Source organism: Pieris rapae, chromosome 13, assembly GCF_905147795.1.
Source record: "Pieris rapae chromosome 13, ilPieRapa1.1, whole genome shotgun sequence".
Classification (NCBI taxonomy): Eukaryota; Metazoa; Arthropoda; class Insecta; order Lepidoptera; family Pieridae; genus Pieris; species Pieris rapae.
Genome location: NC_059521.1, coordinates 697,173 through 717,293, shown reverse-complemented (window position 1 = coordinate 717,293; position 20,121 = coordinate 697,173). Strand labels below are relative to the sequence as shown.

Sequence of the window (20,121 nt, the reverse complement as noted above, 5' to 3'; positions counted from 1 at the left end):
TCGCAAGTTCGTCGGCAGCATCATTGCCGAGAGAGCCACTGTGTCCTTTTATCCACTGCAAGGTAACCCTATTGGTTAGTGTTAAAGCCTCCAGTGCTTCATGACACTCCAGTATTAGTTTGCTGTTTATCTTTTTGTTTCCGAGCGCCATCAGCACAGATGCACTGTCGGATACGAGCTTAATGCAAAAGTCATTAACTCCTAACCGCTGCACGGCTCTGGCTGCCTCCGTTAAGGCGACACATTCACATTGAAAGATCGAGCTCTGTGTGCCTAGGGGTAGGTGTATGTTGATGTTGAGATCAAGAGAGAATATACCAGCGCCAGAGCCACACCCTGTCTTTGTGAAATATGTATATTAATTTGAATAGTAATCATCATTTATGATGTGATTTAGTTTTCAATTTAAATAAAGTTTAGGACTCGTCAATTTGTTTTAGCTTAATGCTACATATAATTTTATTATTTCGTTTTCTTTCTATAAAGTTCTAGAATTTGGGTATTTATCGAAACCAAATATTGAAACTAAGACACAATTGATTTTTGGAATGTATCCAACGTCGGATGTCGATTGTTCTATTATTTTTCAACTAAAAACCGTATTGTTTTGTTTGGCAGTTTGGCAGACTTGCTTTCAATTTGTTCCTAATATGGCAACGGAATCAAAATTATTATTACGCACTCGCAAATGCAACTTCATTGCGAGTGTCTATGGGCGGTACCACTTAACATTATATTATGAGCGTTGAGATCGTGTGCCCCCTCTTTTATAACAAAAGGAAAACAATATATTACTCATAGGTTGACACTAAGAGAAAAAGAATGTAGTTTTTAAATTTAAAACAATAAATAAAATTGTTATATGTAAACTTGATGTGTTAGCGTCTCGCTAACCACGATTGGTAAAAGTAAAATAATAAAAAACTTTTTACTAAATAATTAAATGTTGGAGCGCTATTCGTTTTTTTTATCGTCTCTCCACAAAAACTTCATTTAATATTATAATTTAGCTTGGCTCATAAATAATTTAAAACTAACTTAAAAGGATATTTAACATAAGAAGTGTCTACCAATAATACTACGTACAATAACTTTACAAGACACTGGGTTGCTATGTACAATTTTTATTTACTAATTTGAATTGTCCTTTTTAATCTTCTCACTCGATAGTCGTATTGGTCCTTTGTGCATCTTTGTTAAGAGTGATGATGTTCTCTTCATTCAGATCCGATTAAGGATAGAGAAGTTGCGTTTTTTAATAACTAAACTTAATGGACACAGTTAAACATAATACATAAACAATAGACACAGATGGTTATTTAAAAGTGAAATAATGTAAAAAAAGAACTACTATTTTTTTAATTTTAATTGTGACAAATAAAAAAAACAGCTAACAAACAAAGTAGTAAACGTAAACTTAACAACATATTTATAACCATGATAACTATTTATTTTAAAAAAACAATAATTGTAGTTTGTAGACACTGTACTTTTACCACGCTTTAAAAGAAAGCTAAATAGGCTTTGGCATCGCACTTGTAATCCTGACGCTGTATTTGTCTTTTCTGTCTTCTTTGTCCTACAAATATATACTTGATTCAAGACGTTATTTATTTACATAACACTAACATAGCATTTGTATAGATCGACATCATAATAATCATTAAATACGACGAGCAATATGTTCGTGTTTTATTATCATTAAAAAATAATGATAATATTCATTATTTGCATACCATTGTGACCTTCAAGTAAAGGATATCATTACCGTACCATCACGAGCTATCACACAGTAATTTGCAATGAAACAAATCCAAAAAGGGTAACATTTTGTAGTGATACCTTGATTTCAGAACTGGCAGTAAATGTAAAATTAGCATTTAATATTAATATAGCTATTTTGACGTTCATAAGTGTACATTGTGTTTGTTACCTTTATGAATAAACTAGCTGACCTGGCGAACTTTGTTCCGCCTTAATGGCAATAAATAAGCAGTTTGGGTTTTTTTATTGGAAAAAATACAAAAAAATTAAATACCTACATTAATCATTCATTATTATTTCTGTATTTTAGTACATAGGTTGCTCTTCACTTAAGTACCTTGTGATACACATTTTTCATTTTTTGTTTTATTATCAGGCGCAAAAACAAACAACGCTGATGGTCTTCCGACCCGTGAACATGCCACGTATAATTGACCATGGGAAAAACATGAATGTTCTAGATTTAAACCACAAACTTTTAAGGATTGGCCTTGTGATTTGTTGATGGTCATGGCAAATGCAAGACGTATCGGAAATTGAAGTCTTTTAAATTCAAACGGCATATCGGTTGGGATCATCGGGATCCTCGGAATAAGAACTTCCTCACCTTTAAATTTTCCTATCATTATCGTAGCGTAAATTACATTGTTCTTCAATTTTCTAACCACCAAACGCATACCATTATGTAGTTCAGGTCATCTACATCTTTATTCTTTTTCTTCTTTTTTATCAGTAAGCAATGTAACTCTCATGTTTGTTGTCAGCTGCAGTTTCGTCACATAGCGCCATAGATTTGACGATTTGAGGCAAGCGTTTATTTCGTCGACAGCCGTAGATCTTGGAATTACTGGCAGTATTTGGCGGAAATCGCCAGACAGTAAAATCATTGCTCCTCCAAAACATCTCGATTCATTGCGTAAATCTTTTAATGTTCGGTTAAGTGCTTCCAATGCACGTTTATGCGCCATTGTGCATTCGTCCCAGATGATGATTTTCGATGCCGCTAAAACTTTGGCCATTGCTGAGTGTTTTGCAATATTACATGTTGGTTCTCCAATAGTTTGAAGATTTAACGGTAATTTTAATTCTGAATGAGCCGTACGGCATCCTTCTAACAATGTGGCTGCTATTTCAGAAGAAGCAACTGCAACCGCTATGTTGGATCTCGCCCGAACAGTTGCTAAAACTAATGACATGAGGAATGTCTTGCCAGTTCCACCAAGGGCATCTAGGAAATATAAACCACCATTTTCATCATCGTTTGCCTTCATTAAAGTATCATAAACTTCCTTTTGTTGGTAATTCAACAGGGTTACATTCGTTTGAACTACTAAATCTAATTCCTGGTGATCATATTCACGTTCCCGTTCCAATACTCGATTAAATGCGTCTTTCGACAACAACAACAAATAGAAACATTCATCATTCTTTGGACGAACTGTATACATACGACCATATCGAGTTTTATAGTTCTCTTCACTGTTTATACGAATGGGCAATGGCACTATCATTACATTTAATTATTTATTTAATAGAAATATTTTGAATATTGATTTCTTACAAATATCAAATTGTCATATATACGTCACTAGCTGACCTGGCGAACTTTGTTCCGCCTTAATGGCAATAAATAAGCAGTTTGGGTTTTTTTATTGGAAAAAATACAAAAAAATTAAATACCTACATTAATCATTCATTATTATTTCTGTATTTTAGTACATAGGTTGCTCTTCACTTAAGTACCTTGTGATACACATTTTTTCATTTTTTGTTTTATTATCAGGCGCAAAAACAAACAACGCTGATGGTCTTCCGACCCGTGAACATGCCACGTATAATTGACCATGGGAAAAACATGAATGTTCTAGATTTAAACCACAAACTTTTAAGGATTGGCCTTGTGATTTGTTGATGGTCATGGAAAATGCAAGACGTATCGGAAATTGAAGTCTTTTAAATTCAAACGGCATATCGGTTGGGATCATCGGGATCCTCGGAATAAGAACTTCCTCACCTTTGAATTTTCCTATCATTATCGTAGCGTAAATTACATTGTTCTTCAATTTTCTAACCACCAAACGCATACCATTATGTAGTTCAGGTCATCTACATCTTTATTCTTTTTCTTCTTTTTTATCAGTAAGCAATGTAACTCTCATGTTTGTTGTCAGCTGCAGTTTCGTCACATAGCGCCATTGATTTGACGATTTGAGGCAAGCGTTTATTTCGTCGACAGCCGTAGATCTTGGAATTACTGGCAGTATTTGGCGGAAATCGCCAGACAGTAAAATCATTGCTCCTCCAAAACATCTCGATTCATTGCGTAAATCTTTTAATGTTCGGTTAAGTGCTTCCAATGCACGTTTATGCGCCATTGTGCATTCGTCCCAGATGATGATTTTCGATGCCGCTAAAACTTTGGCCATTGCTGAGTGTTTTGCAATATTACACGTTGGTTCTCCAATAGTTTGAAGATTTAACGGTAATTTTAATTCTGAATGAGCCGTACGGCATCCTTCTAACAATGTGGCTGCTATTTCAGAAGAAGCAACTGCAACCGCTATGTTGGATCTCGCCCGAACAGTTGCTAAAACTAATGACATGAGGAATGTCTTGCCAGTTCCACCAAGGGCATCTAGGAAATATAAACCACCATTTTCATCATCGTTTGCCTTCATTAAAGTATCATAAACTTCCTTTACTCGATTAAATGCGTCATTCGACAACAACAACAAATAGAAACATTCATCATTCTTTGGATGAACTGTATACATACGACCATACCGAGTTTTATAGTTCTCTTCACTGTTTATACGAATGGGCAATAGCACTATCATTATAATTAAATTGTAAATTGTAAAAATAATTAAACGTATTTATTTAATAGAAATATTTTGAATATTGATTTCTTACAAATATCAAATTGTCATATATACGTCATTACATAGCTGTCATTATACGTCAATTACATAGCTATCATTTGCGTTTTATTATTCTTTTTTGTTATACCACGTTTTATAGTGACTGACGTTTCATGTCAAGTCCTTCGGGAACGCTGTCGAACGGGATAAAAAGTATCCTATGTCCGTCTCCTGGCTCTAAGCTACCTCCATTCCAATTTTCACCCAAATCTGTTCTTCCGTTCTTGAGTTATAAGTGGTGTAACTAACACGACTTTCTTTTATATATATAGATTACATAGCTGTCATTATACGTCAATTACATAGCTATCATTTGCGTTTTATTATTCTTTTTTGTTATACCACGTTTTATAGTGACTGACGTTTCATGTCAAGTCCTTCGGGAACGCTGTCGAACGGGATAAAAAGTATCCTATGTCCGTCTCCTGGCTCTAAGCTACCTCCATTCCAATTTTCACCCAAATCTGTTCTTCCGTTCTTGAGTTATAAGTGGTGTAACTAACACGACTTTCTTTTATATATATAGATGATTTTGAATTTTGTGGCTTGTTTTAAGTAAACGATTGTATCAATTATCTCTATAAACAGCTATATTTATAGTATCGTAAGTAATGGCTGTTTAGATTAGTTTTAACAATTTTATTTTGGTTTTGTCTTTAATAAATTTCGTTGTGCACTTTTACAAGAAAACAAGAAACACCAAAGGTAAAGCCTTTGGTGTTTCTTGTTTTCTTTTTCCTAGCTAGGGTTAGAAGAGACCGCTTGTGATATGTTCCGAAACACTTAAAACCCGTTTCGTAAGAATAATTGTAGTTCGCAATAGAACGAATAAGTCACAAGGAAACGTCTATTCAAGGCTGTTACCAAAGTTATAACTTGTTCAACTATTATGCGGTTCTGGCGTATTTTAATAATTTCTTTGGAGCTAGGAAGATGGAAAGTTTTCTTTTGTTCCATTATAAATTAAATAGATTAAAGTAATTCAACTTTAATTAATAACACGAGTCGACGATGAAAATCGCGGTTATTTGCTAACTGATTGAATGAGATGGTCTCTGTAATTTACGTTTTGTATATAATAAAACAATGTCATAAGAAAGACAAATAGTAAAGAACAGTAACATATACATATTGTCTATGTAAGATTCAGTTTACACACTCCCTAACAAACTTATTATCTGTTTTTATTAAAAAAGCAGATGCTTGAAGACTTTTTACTATAACAGAAAATGTTAAGTTCTTACATATGAAAGTGACGTTTTGTTTTAATGGATAGAACCTCAAATATTTCCTCTTGGGTAAGGAATCCCAAGTGCATTTTTAGAGATTACTCGTGCATTTATTTTTGGATTCATTTAATTGTCCCGCTTTCTTTCTTTTCTTTGCGTCTATTTATGAAATGGATAACATGAAATATCGCGTTACTGACGAGTACTATTCCCACCGTGGCACCAGTGCTGCAGAAACGGTTCAAAAAAAAACACAGTTTATTTCTGGTTCCAACGTTTGCCTTCTTAAAATTTCAACCTGCAGAACAGGGCCCGTAATCGGCCGGAGACCAAAGTTTATAACGAAGAATTTAGACTATTGTGAGTCCATTGTAAACAACGATTGAGTTAGCTGCTGACTTTGTTGTTAGTGATAAAACTGTACTATTTCACTTGAAGCAAATTGTAAAAGCGAAAAGCTTGAAAGGGTATCAGGAATAGAGTGAAGCAAAACGACAAAATGGCGGCGGTTTTTTTTTTCTTAAGGGGCAATGAACTACCTATAAGATGCAAATGTGCATAGAAAGCAATGGCTTATACATTTATTACAACAAAATCTATTTTATTCCTCCCATACTGAACGCCAATTTTATATTTTTTCATTTCAATATAATCGTGCATTTCACATTCTTATTTTAATACTCATTAAGTAAGCATTTTTTCTTATCTTAATTGATGGAAAACAAAACTCAGTTAACGTCTAACATAACACATATACTCTACCTTATTTAGCCTGTGACTGAATAGGTTTTATTTATTAGTTATATATATAATGTTAAATAGAATTAAGTTGGTGACGTGGAAACAACTGGCCACCAGGACGTCGAACTTATTTAATTAATTAACTTATATACAAACTAAAGCCAGTGACGTATACACTAAATTTTTTTAATGAAACCATTAATTTTTCACGAACAGCATAATAAACCAATTGAAACATCCATAGATAACCGAATTTTAGAATTTTGTAAAATATTATACTAGGTGAGAACTTACGATATTCACATAACACGCAACACATTTCAATGAATGAATTCAACACAATCAATTTACTTTTATACTTTTATTTGACGTACTTCGAGTAACACAGCACCGTGTTAATGAAGCCTGAGTTAGCCCTAATGGATTCGCATTTACAGCTAGTCTGATTAATAGCACTTTTCATTACAAATACACGTATTAATATTGCCGTTCAATATTTATCGTACCACGCCTTTCGACTGAAAAATTACTCTGTATTATATGGATTTGAAGTCAGAACGATGAGATCTCTAGTCTCTAAATATATACTAATACTATATAATAATATGACAGTTGTCAGCCAGACCGTAAGAACTGACTTCGCCTTACGCAATATGAATGGGCCAGCTTATAAACACACCTTGCACAGTGTTGGAGATGCTTCTGAGATATATAAATATATGGGTCTACAGCGCCCACATACTCACTCATGCACTCAAGCGTGATGAAAAAAGAAAAAAAAGATTTAATCAAATAATAAATTTGAAGTGAAACTTTATCGGCGTTGGAAAAAATTAGCGTCACATTTTTCGGTTACGCGCCATCTTTTTCTTGTCACTACCACGGTTGAGGCGAAGAGATTCGAAGCGATTAGAACAAAATTTATAATAACGATCAAAATTATACAATTTCGAATAAACTTGGACTGGTATACCTAATTAAAATCTAAACTCTCATATTTACCTCGATAAAACTTTTGGTTTCTGTAAATTTGTGGACACATTTACAAAATTTAGCATTGTACGTCATGGAAACCATCCCCAGATATCCAAGTCAGACAAACGATTGACTAGTACTTTCTTATTTTAGAAATCAATATAATTACATTTATATCATTCAAGCAGACGCAGTGACGTGTGACTGTAGCATTATGAAAAGTCTCAAAAAGTTAATACAAATATGATTATTAAAAGTATCACTTAAATTAGCGTAGGACAGATGAAGCTAATTTGGCGGGACATTTGGCAAGCGCCCTCTGGCGGCTCTCCAAACTGTAACGAGCGTTCGTGACTTCTGTATCAAGTGCCTATGATTGAGGGCACCCCTAACTCTGAACTATCTGATAAGGACTAATTGGAGATCCTAAAATTACTTCCTATTTCAAAAACGATTTTAGGACCTTTCCTGTCGCCAAACTCTAAAAAAGTACATTGTTCCTTTGCATTTTTTGTCAACGTTTCTTAAAGAATTTAAAAATATATGGTGGAGTTGAGTAGTTTATGTATCCATTTTGAATGATCGATACACAATTTAAATAACTTCTCTAGATAGAAAATAAATGTGTGTGGAACATGATTTTTTGCCTAACTTTCGCACTAACTTATGTAAAACTGATCTGAAATCATCGTAATGTGACTTTTTCTTGCTTTTTTATTATTATCCTGTTCGCTGTTTATGTTTGTTTTAATTATTTTGTTTCATTTTGTCTTGATATATCTTATGTATTCGTACTTCTTGTTTCTCTTATCTATTTTTTTTCTCCCAGTGGTTGCCTGGAAGAAATGCTCGAAAGCGAGGGCGGCCAGTTTCCCTTCTTTTTATCTAATTAAATCGTATTGTATTTCTGCACATGCAACAAAGTGTTGATAATTAAAACATAACAAGGAAACATAATTTTAAATGAAAATGAAAATTATATATTAGAAATATTTATTTTTTTATATTCCATAAAATGCGTGATAAAGTTTTCAAAGTCATATTATATGTAAACCCGTAAATAATTCGGAAATTTATGTTTTTTTATAATAATATATAATAAAAAGGATCTATCACAGAGATACGTACACGTTTTAATAGAACGCGGTATTTTATATATTTGGCTTCAAAACAAAACAATTTTTTTAAGTAAAAGTAACAAATACCTGTGTTGGCTAGACCTTACATAATGTGATCTCAATCAGAAGCGATTAAGTTGATGAACTTGGGTACTTTATCGTAATTTACCAGACAATTTATGAGACTATCGTATCGATTACATAATAACTGTTTTTAAATCGTTCTTTTGTTTTATTATTGTTATCTTGCCACCATTGATATATAGCATTATTCTCTTTCATAAAAAAACAAACACATATACGGCACAATATGTTTACAATAAGTTATAAAATGAAATAAATTATTTTTATTATATGGACCACGGGGAAAAGCCTTTATAAAGGCATTCAACAATTTTATATTTTTACTATCTGCAGGCATCTTCGGCATCGCAATTTTATCTGTCCATCTGGCACAATGCTGACCTCTCGATATTGTGCCTGTGTGTATATGTGTGAGTGCCATTTTGCCTTTCTTTGTGTCTTTGTGTCCACCTGTCTTTGTAAGTGGCCACGTTAGAAAAAAGAGAAAGTTAGGTTAGAAAGTTTTTGTAAAGCAAATTATATTTTTATTAGCATTTTTGTATACTATATTAACTGTGCCCCACGACCTGGCTAATTTGACATAGGATGATTTTATTTGATTTGAATAATAACAATTATTTTATTTTATGATAATAATTGGACTAATCCAACACGAAAATAATTCAATTCAAATCAGTTATTCCTTACATAAACTCTTCTGCTTTATAGTTTAAGTTCAGTTGATTCCTACTCATACATTTACAAAGGTTTCTTATATTTGAAGCAATTAACGACACATCTCTAATTGTACGTATTCACTCACTCCGCTGGTTTTGGCCTTCGAAACGAGAAACTTCCACTGTCCTGGGTTGCCTTTCAGCTGCAGCAATTTCTCCTTCACTCTGCATCCATCCTACTGGTCTAATTGTAACTTATTTTGAGTGTCACGTTTCCTTTTTGAATAAATAATATACCTTGAAACCTGAAAATCCATAACATAGCCAGCTAATTGATTAATGAATACAATAGCGCACGCCACACCCAATGTCTGGGGACGGTGCGAGTCATGACTTTCATTATTGCCATAATTAATTTCGCCTAGATAAATATTAATTTGAAAAATTCTGTTTTAGGAAAAAATATGCATAATGGAGGTTCCTATTTTGGATGTTTTAATTTTATTTACATACAAAGTAATTCGTAAGACAAATGGATTATTTAAGACATAAAATATTTAAACAACAAAAGACTCATTAACAAAGGTGTTTTAGTACCGTAATATTATTAATAATCCACTTCAGCATTATACCTGTCTTTTTTTTTGTCGTTTAGATAGTTTCTGCTTAAAAACTCCCTTTGTCGCTACTTCACTTATCGAAGACTATTTTCTTAAAGCCACAGCCAGCATCAAAACACTCGGTGTTGTCAACGACGTTCAGATTCGCGGTTACTTGAAAGGCTAAATGAGTCTTTAACAACCTTGGTGTATTCAGCAACTCTCACGCCGGGCCACCGCTTGCAACTGTATGAACTGCGAATTCGGGCTTGCATGGAGTAGTGTTCTTACCTCTGGGCGAGAGCTCCCCATTACCTTCCACTTGACCGTATTCAAACGAAGAGCGGTTCGAATCGTCGATGACCAATCGCTTTACGAGGGGCTTGATCCCGTGACGTAAAGATGTTGGATGAATCTGCATCTTCTATTTATATTGCGATTCTTCAATCAAGAAAGCCTCAAATTCAAACAACGCCTGCAGATATATCATTTTATTATGCATGAAAGTTAATTTTAATCGAAATAGTAATAAATAGTTATTATCATAACACATTGTGTAACCTCATTTGTAGATTACACAATAGAATATCTGTGTCTGGTTTCAAAGAATATTTATATTCATTAAAAAGTTTTATAACTCTAATATTACATACGAGCTAAGGGATTCCTGGACTGCAAAGTTTAATAAAACAAATCTGCAATGTTCCTGGCATTTGTCTGTCAACTTGGACATTTGTTCAGGTAAGTTGTACGAAACAAGCATGAATAACATCGTCAGTTTCGTTAAGCTTGATTTTATTTATACGCTTATATCATGGATATATATATATAGCTATGAAATTGCCAGTATGTAAGTATCCTATGGTATTCTACTGTGGGGTGCTGCTGTTGAGCGTGTGTTCATATTTGTGCTGCGGGCTGTTCGAGGGATTTGTTGCGTTTTCCCAAGGGAGTCGGTATGGTGATTAACATTATGATATTAACAGTATATGTACAAAAATTATAAACGATTTTAAAACAAACCCCTCAATTCTCTCACGTTCTAGTTCTAAGAGAATTGAACTCAAAACACGTTACAGAAAGATTCTAATTCTCTAAATCAGACATGATGACTACATTTCGTGGCCAGATCGTAAAATTTATACAATTTTTTATTTACATTCCCCATACCAGGGAAAGCGCAAAGTATGCGTATTTATACTCGTACTTGCTCGATTAGCCGGAAACCTTTATTCAAATAGGCCATAATACATTTAGCTAGCTCAGCTCGTAAATTGCCCCAAAGTGCCCGTAAAGTAACACGATCCTTTATCAATTATTATGGCTTAAAACTATTCAAGACTTAAGCGTCACGTTACAGGCTTCAGCGGGTTGAAGCTCTATATAACGTCACTTGAATGTGGTCAAACTCTGCAAAAGCAGCTGCCAGCAGTATCAAATGTCTACCTCATTTAGCGTCATCTTTTACCGAACATTCTCACCCGTTACATTCTTTTAATAATAATCGAAAATTAATAGTATTTTTATTTAGAACGATGAAGGTGAAATAGAAAGTTATTGTGAGGGTTAACAAATTTCTTCTTCTTCTCCGAAATTAGGAAATTACTCGGCTTTGGTCTGGTTGCCACATTAGTGCCAGAAAATGCGCTGCATTCTTCTGCCTCGTCATCTAGAGTTTATGCTACAGCATATTTCTACCATACTACATAATTTACTTTAATGTTAAAACTGATTAAATTTGTATGAATAAAGCCAGTTTAATACAGAGTGTCATAATTAACTTAGACCATGCCACTTTTGCTCTAGTACCCTAGTTTGGGTCGGTGCGTGCCGAAAAGTATTACGCTCGTGAGAGTTCTGATAAAATATTTTCGTAATTAATCCTGCGCCACAGAGTATGAGATTTTCCCAAATTACAAAAGAAATGTTTGTGGAGGTTTTTCATTCATAAAGTAAATTCTCTAATTATATTTTTTTTTTTCATCTATTCATCATTATTTTTAATCCTCTGTACGTCGGGAAATACTGTACTTGCTTAGGATTTGTAGGACAGAAAACAAACATGTCCATACTATGATGTAATAATTCGATTATGTTACCAACGAATCCTGTGTTGTTCTGGATATGCAGTAGAGGCCCAGAAAACTTAATGTCACTGGCACGGTGGAAGGCACCAGAATCTGAGGCAGGTCCCCTACTCGCTGGACGGATTAAAGTCTTACCATCACCCACGTTGATGAGATTTATTTAAAACAAGGAGTGGAGGAAATTGGCGTCAATAAGACGCGCGACTAATTTATTCTAGTAATTTATTTAATTTGTTTTCTGGTTTTCCTTAATTATATTTAGAAATAGCTGACCTTAGAGGCCCAAAATTCCTTATAAGAACGAGTCAGTAGGCAAAACACTACACCAAAATTTTTCTTAGAAACAAGACATTTTATGGATATATATACACTTTAATAAACTTGTGTTTGATTTGAGTTGAACTCACAAAGTGGCTTCAAACTACGAAGCAATTATTGCTTATCACGGCTACATTTCCTCAGTTCTGTGCCATTTTCCTTTTATGGGGAAATTGTGTATGTAGATGTAGATACCATAATACTAAGAAAAAATGTATGGAGGCTTTTATGGGCGTGAGACCTTGTACGCTGTAGACAATTTTTTACAAATTTTTATTTTGGCAGTACCAAGTTTGTTTATCCTTGAAGCTGTGTCTAATGCATCCAAAAAGTTTTAAAACAATTACATAAACCTTCCTATGTAATATTTAAATATCGACGGTTCAATCACAAAAAAACTTGCTACGCCATCAAACTATTTATTCTCCTAGTAGTTTCCTTCATAGAACTTCATAGTTATCACTGCCATGTAATGCTTTGAAAGAGTGATTAAATTTTTAAAGGTAAGGTGCCTTTATAGCGTGGTCTAGTATTTGGACCATAATATTGACAACATTATAAATAACTTGACTTAGTATTATGACATTTCGATAATTACATTATGAAGATTACTATGATATTTGCAAGCCTATATTTATGTGGCTGATTGTTCGGATTTGAATAATTATATCTAAATGTACCACTTCCTTTTCAAATGAACGATATATTTACTGTTTATTTAGATGAAACATTTAAAAAGAGAAAACTAGAATAAAAAAAACTATCTATATTTATCTATAATAGTAAACGCTATTTACAGGAATAGTGTATACAGTAACATAGAATAAGAATATGCTTTTCCTTTACAGAATGCCAAAAATGCTAATTCCGCCAACATTGCAATTGCTACATATAATTTTTACGAGTTCCTTAAGTGCTAATTAGTACACTTGCAACACTTAAAATTCAAAACATCGTTACAAAGATAGCGGGTATTTAAAATTCGAACTGCAGTCGGTGTTGCCAGACTATTTGGAGTGTTGCCAACGTTGAATAAATGAACGCGGATGAAAAAACATTTGTTGCTGAGCTATTGTCCGTGTTTTTTCCGGCCGCACTGACAAGTTTTCTGGTCCATTACAAAATAGATAGTTACGCTTTTCAATAGTTTTTGCGTGATACATTGTGAATGTGAAGGCTTTCAGTAACTTTGCAAAAACGATCGCAGTTCCTGAACTGACCTTGTCTTCGCGTAAGTCATCGCTTCTAAAGGTGACTTACGGTTAAATTTTTTGTATATTATCATTTAACATTAGTTCAAACGTGGCATCATGAGTAAACAAAGTTGCCTTATTTCATACCTAACTTCATGTGTCAGGCCCAGAAGGCTGATATCCTACTTGCCTACTAGATTGACAAATGATCATGAATCCTTCGGTCCAGACCAAAAAGGGTCCACTGGTTATTATCATCATTTAAGGAATTTATATATTTATTCCAATAAACAAAGGCGTGTATCAAAGCATTAAGAAAATGTCGTTAATATGAATGCTCTTTTAACAAGATTTCATAACCAACCGTATGTTTGTTTATCTTCCGGAATTTTCGGTCGAAACACATTCCCTCTATTATAATTTCGAATCGTCTTATAACTCAATATGAAATTTTAGATTCTATCTGAGGCAAGAGCAAAAAAACAGCACGTATAAAAGAGACCGAAGTTGACGAAGTTATCTTCGTTGTGGATAAAATTAGAAACCAGATTGGAATTTATTTATTTTAAACAAAAGATTTGTTATAATAATAATATGACCACTATATGATATCGCTGGCTAACTTATTAAGTAATAACTTAAAACAAAAGGTGCCTTATGTAAGGACTAATTAGGACATGGATCTGATAACTGTTTACGATAGAACTGTGAAGATTTTTTTTACAAGTTATGTTTTGAATTGTAATCATTGTTGCATATGTTTAACACTATCGAAGTACAATGGCTCCTCTTTCGGCATCCTGTCCCAATTTAATTTCTTTATATATGCTATCAAGTCTCGAATATCCACGTCCAGCCTTACTATCTTCTCATATAACTTGAGATGAATGTACAACGTCGTCCAAAAGTCCTTATTACGCCGCAACGCATCGAATAGAACAAACTGCTGATTGCGCAAATTCGCCAATAACGAAAAGCAGTAGCCAATTCTATACCTCGGCTGCAAAATGTACTTCTTCCTCAGAACTTGTACATAAGTCAACTTATACTGAGTCTCATATATGAACTGTTCCATCAGCCGGATAGTTCTGTTTTTACGTGATTTAGCTTTTACGCCATAATCGTATTTTGAGAAATACAATTCTCTTAAGTATTCATCATTGCGCTTGAGGCTGTCTTTACGAATGCTATCAAATCTTCTTGATTGCACATTTAATTCATCAATGTCGAAGTTTGGCGGTGGATTATTACCTGCTTTTAGTATGGCTGCTACTTTTTCGTTTTGCCGGTTCTCTAAGAACTGGGATTTTGTTAAATTGAAGTGAACATCTTTCACGGGATGTTTTGTTGCGCGATATGGGCGCTTACGTGGCGATAATGTGGTTTCAGATAAGAAATTTGGAGCTGGGTTTTGTAATGGAGAGTGAAATCTGGATCTGATTGTGTAAACGTCTACTAGGTACTTGTCCATTAAATCGTCTGCCTTTTCCTCGAATATATGTATAGTGTTAGTCGGGGACATAAATAATACTGGAATAAAGAATTGGTTTAAGAATTGAGAAATAAAAAAATTTAAAGTTTCAAATATTAGATATTTTAATCATTACGATGAATGTATTTTGACAGAAATCAAGAACCTTTGGTGTTACAATCTTTCAAGTCGGGGCATCAGATTTTTGTATCAGTTTCATGATCATTTCTAAGGCAAGCAGGTGATAATCCTTCTATGCCTGCCACACTCCGTTCGTCTTTTTTGACTTAAGGGTTTCCTTACGATGTTTTCCTTCGCCGAAATGTTAAAAGTCCATTGGCCAACTACTCTTCATCCCTCTAAGATGTATGCAGTAATGCCACAAGCTATAAATTACATACATATAAATCATAATCAGTGACTTTATAGTTTCAGATTCTCACAAATAATGTGGGGGGTACATAGCCCCATTCGAAATTCTTTTAACTACTAAATTCACACTTACTTATAATAATGTGTATGAAATCCATGTTGTGCATTATTGCGGTATATTAATTATCGGACTATAAAAGTAATAACAGCTTTTAATTATTTTTTTATAGCTGGTTCAACACGCACAATGTACAATGGAAGTATACTTACCTATTACGGCAAAACTAAAGCACGTTTTGTAAGTATTCGAATATAGTTAGCCGTCGAAAAGTAATGTATATGTCTATATGTTAGGTATTTTTATATATTTTAGCTGATTCCTCGACCAACTTACAACAACCGTATATGTAAAACTTAAGTAAATGGTATAGGTAACCCGAATGGTAAAGTACAACTGCCTATTTCTTTTACAACATTTTGTATAAAATTTACAGCAAACTCCAGAAAGATGCCTCTTTACCGTTTTTGATTTCGTCTGCGTCATTCTAAGTAATTCGTAATAAATATAATTATTTTATACTCAACTAATAATTAACATCCACCTATATAGATATATGGCATAGATCGAAACATCTATTTTAATTTTTACGGAATATGTTCAGTTCCAAATACACCCCAGACACAATTTTATCTGCAACATACGTAATGATGATGATTTAAATTTATCCCGTTAGGGATAAATTTAAATCATCATCATTACGTAAGTAACGTCTGAGTTTTGTAATCGAAATGGTAAATAATAATAATAAAACACCTACGGAGAGTTAACTTCTCATATATGATATTTTTATGAAATAACATAATTTCATTTTTCGTATCATCCATTCTGAAGGCGTAAGGGAAAATGATAAATGTATGTACACTAGGGGTTACAGCTTGACAACCGCCTGGAGCGATAATTAAACTAAATAAGGCTTCTTAAACTCCCTCTGCTGTGATGAATTGTTTAAGAACCACATCCGCGCTGTTGCTAAATTATTGCCTCTCTTGATAAACTGCTATTTAGCGTGATGAATTTCTGCTTTAATTAAGGCTTTCATTAGTGGAAAATTTATTCGCAAATATTACGGGCTCGCTTTATCAGTATAAACTTACAATACAATGAAAAAATCAACAAACAACACGCAACGGACAACAGTCGAAATAACTAACATCACCGCATACACAAATTAAAGTTCGCCAAGTTTTGAGTCATACAAATTGTTTAACGAGAGTATTTATTTTGGATCCTCATTAGTAATTATTATTAGCATTATTCAAGTATAAAATGTGTTTAAAATTAAATTATTGTGTTAACGTATATGAATACTTGACGAAACGGAATACAACGTGATATAATATAAGTAGCCTAAGTATTATTTTATTAAGTTTCGCATTATGTATTATACTCTTTAATTTAAAATTGTATTGTGATACTGAGTTGATATCATGAAAATACTTTGTCAATAAAAGGTGTTTTTAAAGAAAACATTTTTTTAACGGAATGAAGCTATGTATTATTATAAACTTAATTTTTTTTCTGACGTTTCGCGTGCTTTACAGCGTGCGTAGTCACGGTGATTGAAGACAAAAGGTTTCGAATGTCAAAAAGTAACACAGCTGTAGAAAAAGTTATCTGTATTTATTTCTCCGGAGTGTTTTCTTTAAATGTGTAAAAGTTATGTTAATAAAAGACAATAAAAGGTATTTTTTTGTTTTCATAAGCTAACATCTTACCTATAAATATATATAATATTACGATAAGATTATAAACAAATAAAGAATGCTAATATTATCCTCATTTTGGCCTACTAATTACGGACAAGGAAAAATAAATGCGATGGAAGAAAAACATTGTGTCTTTCATTCACGAAGGGTAACAATGAAATATACTTATTAAGCAAAACAAACATTCGCTTTGTTTTTTATAATTACTGTAAATGTTAAGTTTTGTAAAGGATCGAGGAAAATGAAATTTGCATTGTAGTGCCGTAAAAGGCCGGCAACGCACTCGCGAGCCCTCTGGCATTGAGAGTGTCCATGGGTGGCGGTATCACTTAGCATCAGGTGAGCCTCCTGCCCGTTTGCCCCCTGTTCTATAAAAAAAAGTAATTTGAGTGATAGATAGTGATAAAGATACTTACAATTGACATCCCTGACATCGTAGGTTCGAACCTGCTGTGCACAAATAGACTTATCTATTTACGCATTGTACATCACTAGCACGGTGAAGAACAACATAATGAGGAAACAGCCATACTTTAGACCCAAAAAAGTCCGCGGCGTGTGTCAGGCACAGATGGCACCTTCTTGCCCTTTAGAAAAAAGAAATGTTCACGGAACAGACTGCCATACATAAAACTGTAACACTAGTGATTTTATCGCGTTTGCTATCTACTACATATAATTATCAGCCCCCAAACTCTTACTCATATTTCTATCTTACATGTCGAACCGAAGACAATGTAATATATGTTAGGTCTCTCAAGCTTTTGTTGAGGTGACACGTTGTCCTTAATTAACTAATTAAGTTACTGATACAACATAAGTTACTAAGTTGGGTTAGTGTAGTTAGAGCGGGAAGTAAAGTTAGTTAAAATAGTAACAATTCATATTATGATTATATTCATATGATGAAATATTAATGGAAAGAACTCTTTAATATCTTTGTACCTTAAAGATTATGATTTTCGAATTAAATAAAGTTTAGTTTAATTTTAGTTAAACACTTTCGATGTAACTTTTAAATCCCCGCATAAAACTAGCAAGAGCCGAAGCTTGTTATAGAAGGATTAGGTTTTGGAATCTTTTATAAAATAAAAAAATTATATATTATTTGCATAGAAATATACTTTGTTAAGAATAGGATATGTAAGTGTACTAGGCAATTTGGTATTAAACAAATATAAAATAGAATTGACTCTAAAATGCACGAAAAAGTATTAAAGAAAAATATGTGTCACTTGTATTACAGTGAAAATGTATTGAACGTTTTTATTTATTATCTAGTAACGCATTAATCGTAATACATTCTTTTAAAAATTGTTAAATTCTTGCTTGATAAAGGTTGTATTACTAAACCAATTTTCACTTAAATTAACATCAATCTGTTTTATTAATATAAAAACATAACTAATACAATACAATACATACATTTCAATTTTACATCAATTCCTGCTAAACAGCTATTATACAAAATCGAATAACGTATTTTACTCCACACAATGTCAAAACGATATTCATAGATATATCTATAAATTAACCTTAATTTGTCATAGATTATACATCATAACATGGGTGCGGCCTAAAACTGTCCGGCCGAACCAATTTCCGACAGGATATGGGTTGCCATCAGCGAAATGTTCACAGCGCTATCGGGAGATATTGATAAAATCCATGTAGAGATTGGAAAAATGTACAATAATGTTTCATAATATGGAATTACCTCTCCTAAAGCTTCTGACGGTATTTTCTAATAGTTGGCATAAAAACTTTATCACATACTTACCTGAATATTGATTAGCGTAACAGACAAAGAATGTCTGCATTAGAGAATATATCAAGGATGACAAGCACAGCGTGCTGAAAGTTTAGAGCCATAAATTTGTATATATGACTAGCAGACTCCGCCAAGCGTTGGTGTGGCTAAGGTTTTTGTTATATTACATAGTAGTAAACTATTCAAGGGAAACTGTAGGAGAACTGATGTGAAACGTTGGTACTTTTAACACAGCGCCATCTATTAAAATTGAATCAAATAACTTACAATAAAATAAAATTGCGACTATAATTAAAGATCTCAGCTATCCTATCTCTTAAGTTGGATCAGATGGCTCACGGTGTACCAATTTAATTTAAAATCGGTTAAGTAGTTTAGAAGTCCATCGCGGACAAACATCGTGACAGGAGATTTAAATATATTAAGATATGATAGAATTGAAAGCATCGAGACTGGTTTTAGTAGAAAACTCGTATAAAACTTTCAACCGTATTTAGCTATATCGGAACTTTCTTCGAAATTTCGTCTTAAAGGCTAGCAAACGCTTATCTTTTAAGCTTCAATAACTTGGAGTTGATTATTCTACAATGCAAAAAGTCCTTAAAGTTATTAAAGTTTTAGGTCGCGTCGTTGGTTTTATATTTTATAAATTATTGAAAAACACATTATTTCCTGTAATAATAAAGTAGATAAAAATCTTACTGTCAAGAAAAGTTTCTTCCTACTACAGTAAAATAGCAACGTCTTTATCTTTAAAAAAATAACTAAACACTTATTACGACAAGCTAGTCTTTAACGTCGGACTCTCACTCTTGAGGTCGTGGGTTCGAATCCCGGCTGAGCATCAATAGACTTTCTGTCTAAGTACGCATTTAACATTCGCTCAAATTGTGAAGGAAACATCGTCAGGAAACCGACTTGCCTTAGAACGAGTAAGTTGATGAAGTTTGTCAGGCACAGGCTGATCTCTTGCCTATTAGATTGACAATTGATAACATAACAGTCACAGAAACTTATTTATTCGCGATTTTCACCTCTTTTTTTTTTCTTTCTTT

At 33.3% G+C, this 20,121-nt stretch overlaps 1 protein-coding gene across 1 annotated transcript in view; it reads left to right on the top strand.

The window, feature by feature from the left end:
• The window catches only part of LOC111003464, a 129,253-nt gene that overhangs the window by 26,994 nt on the left and 82,138 nt on the right, over positions 1-20,121 (top strand). The window lies entirely within an intron of this gene.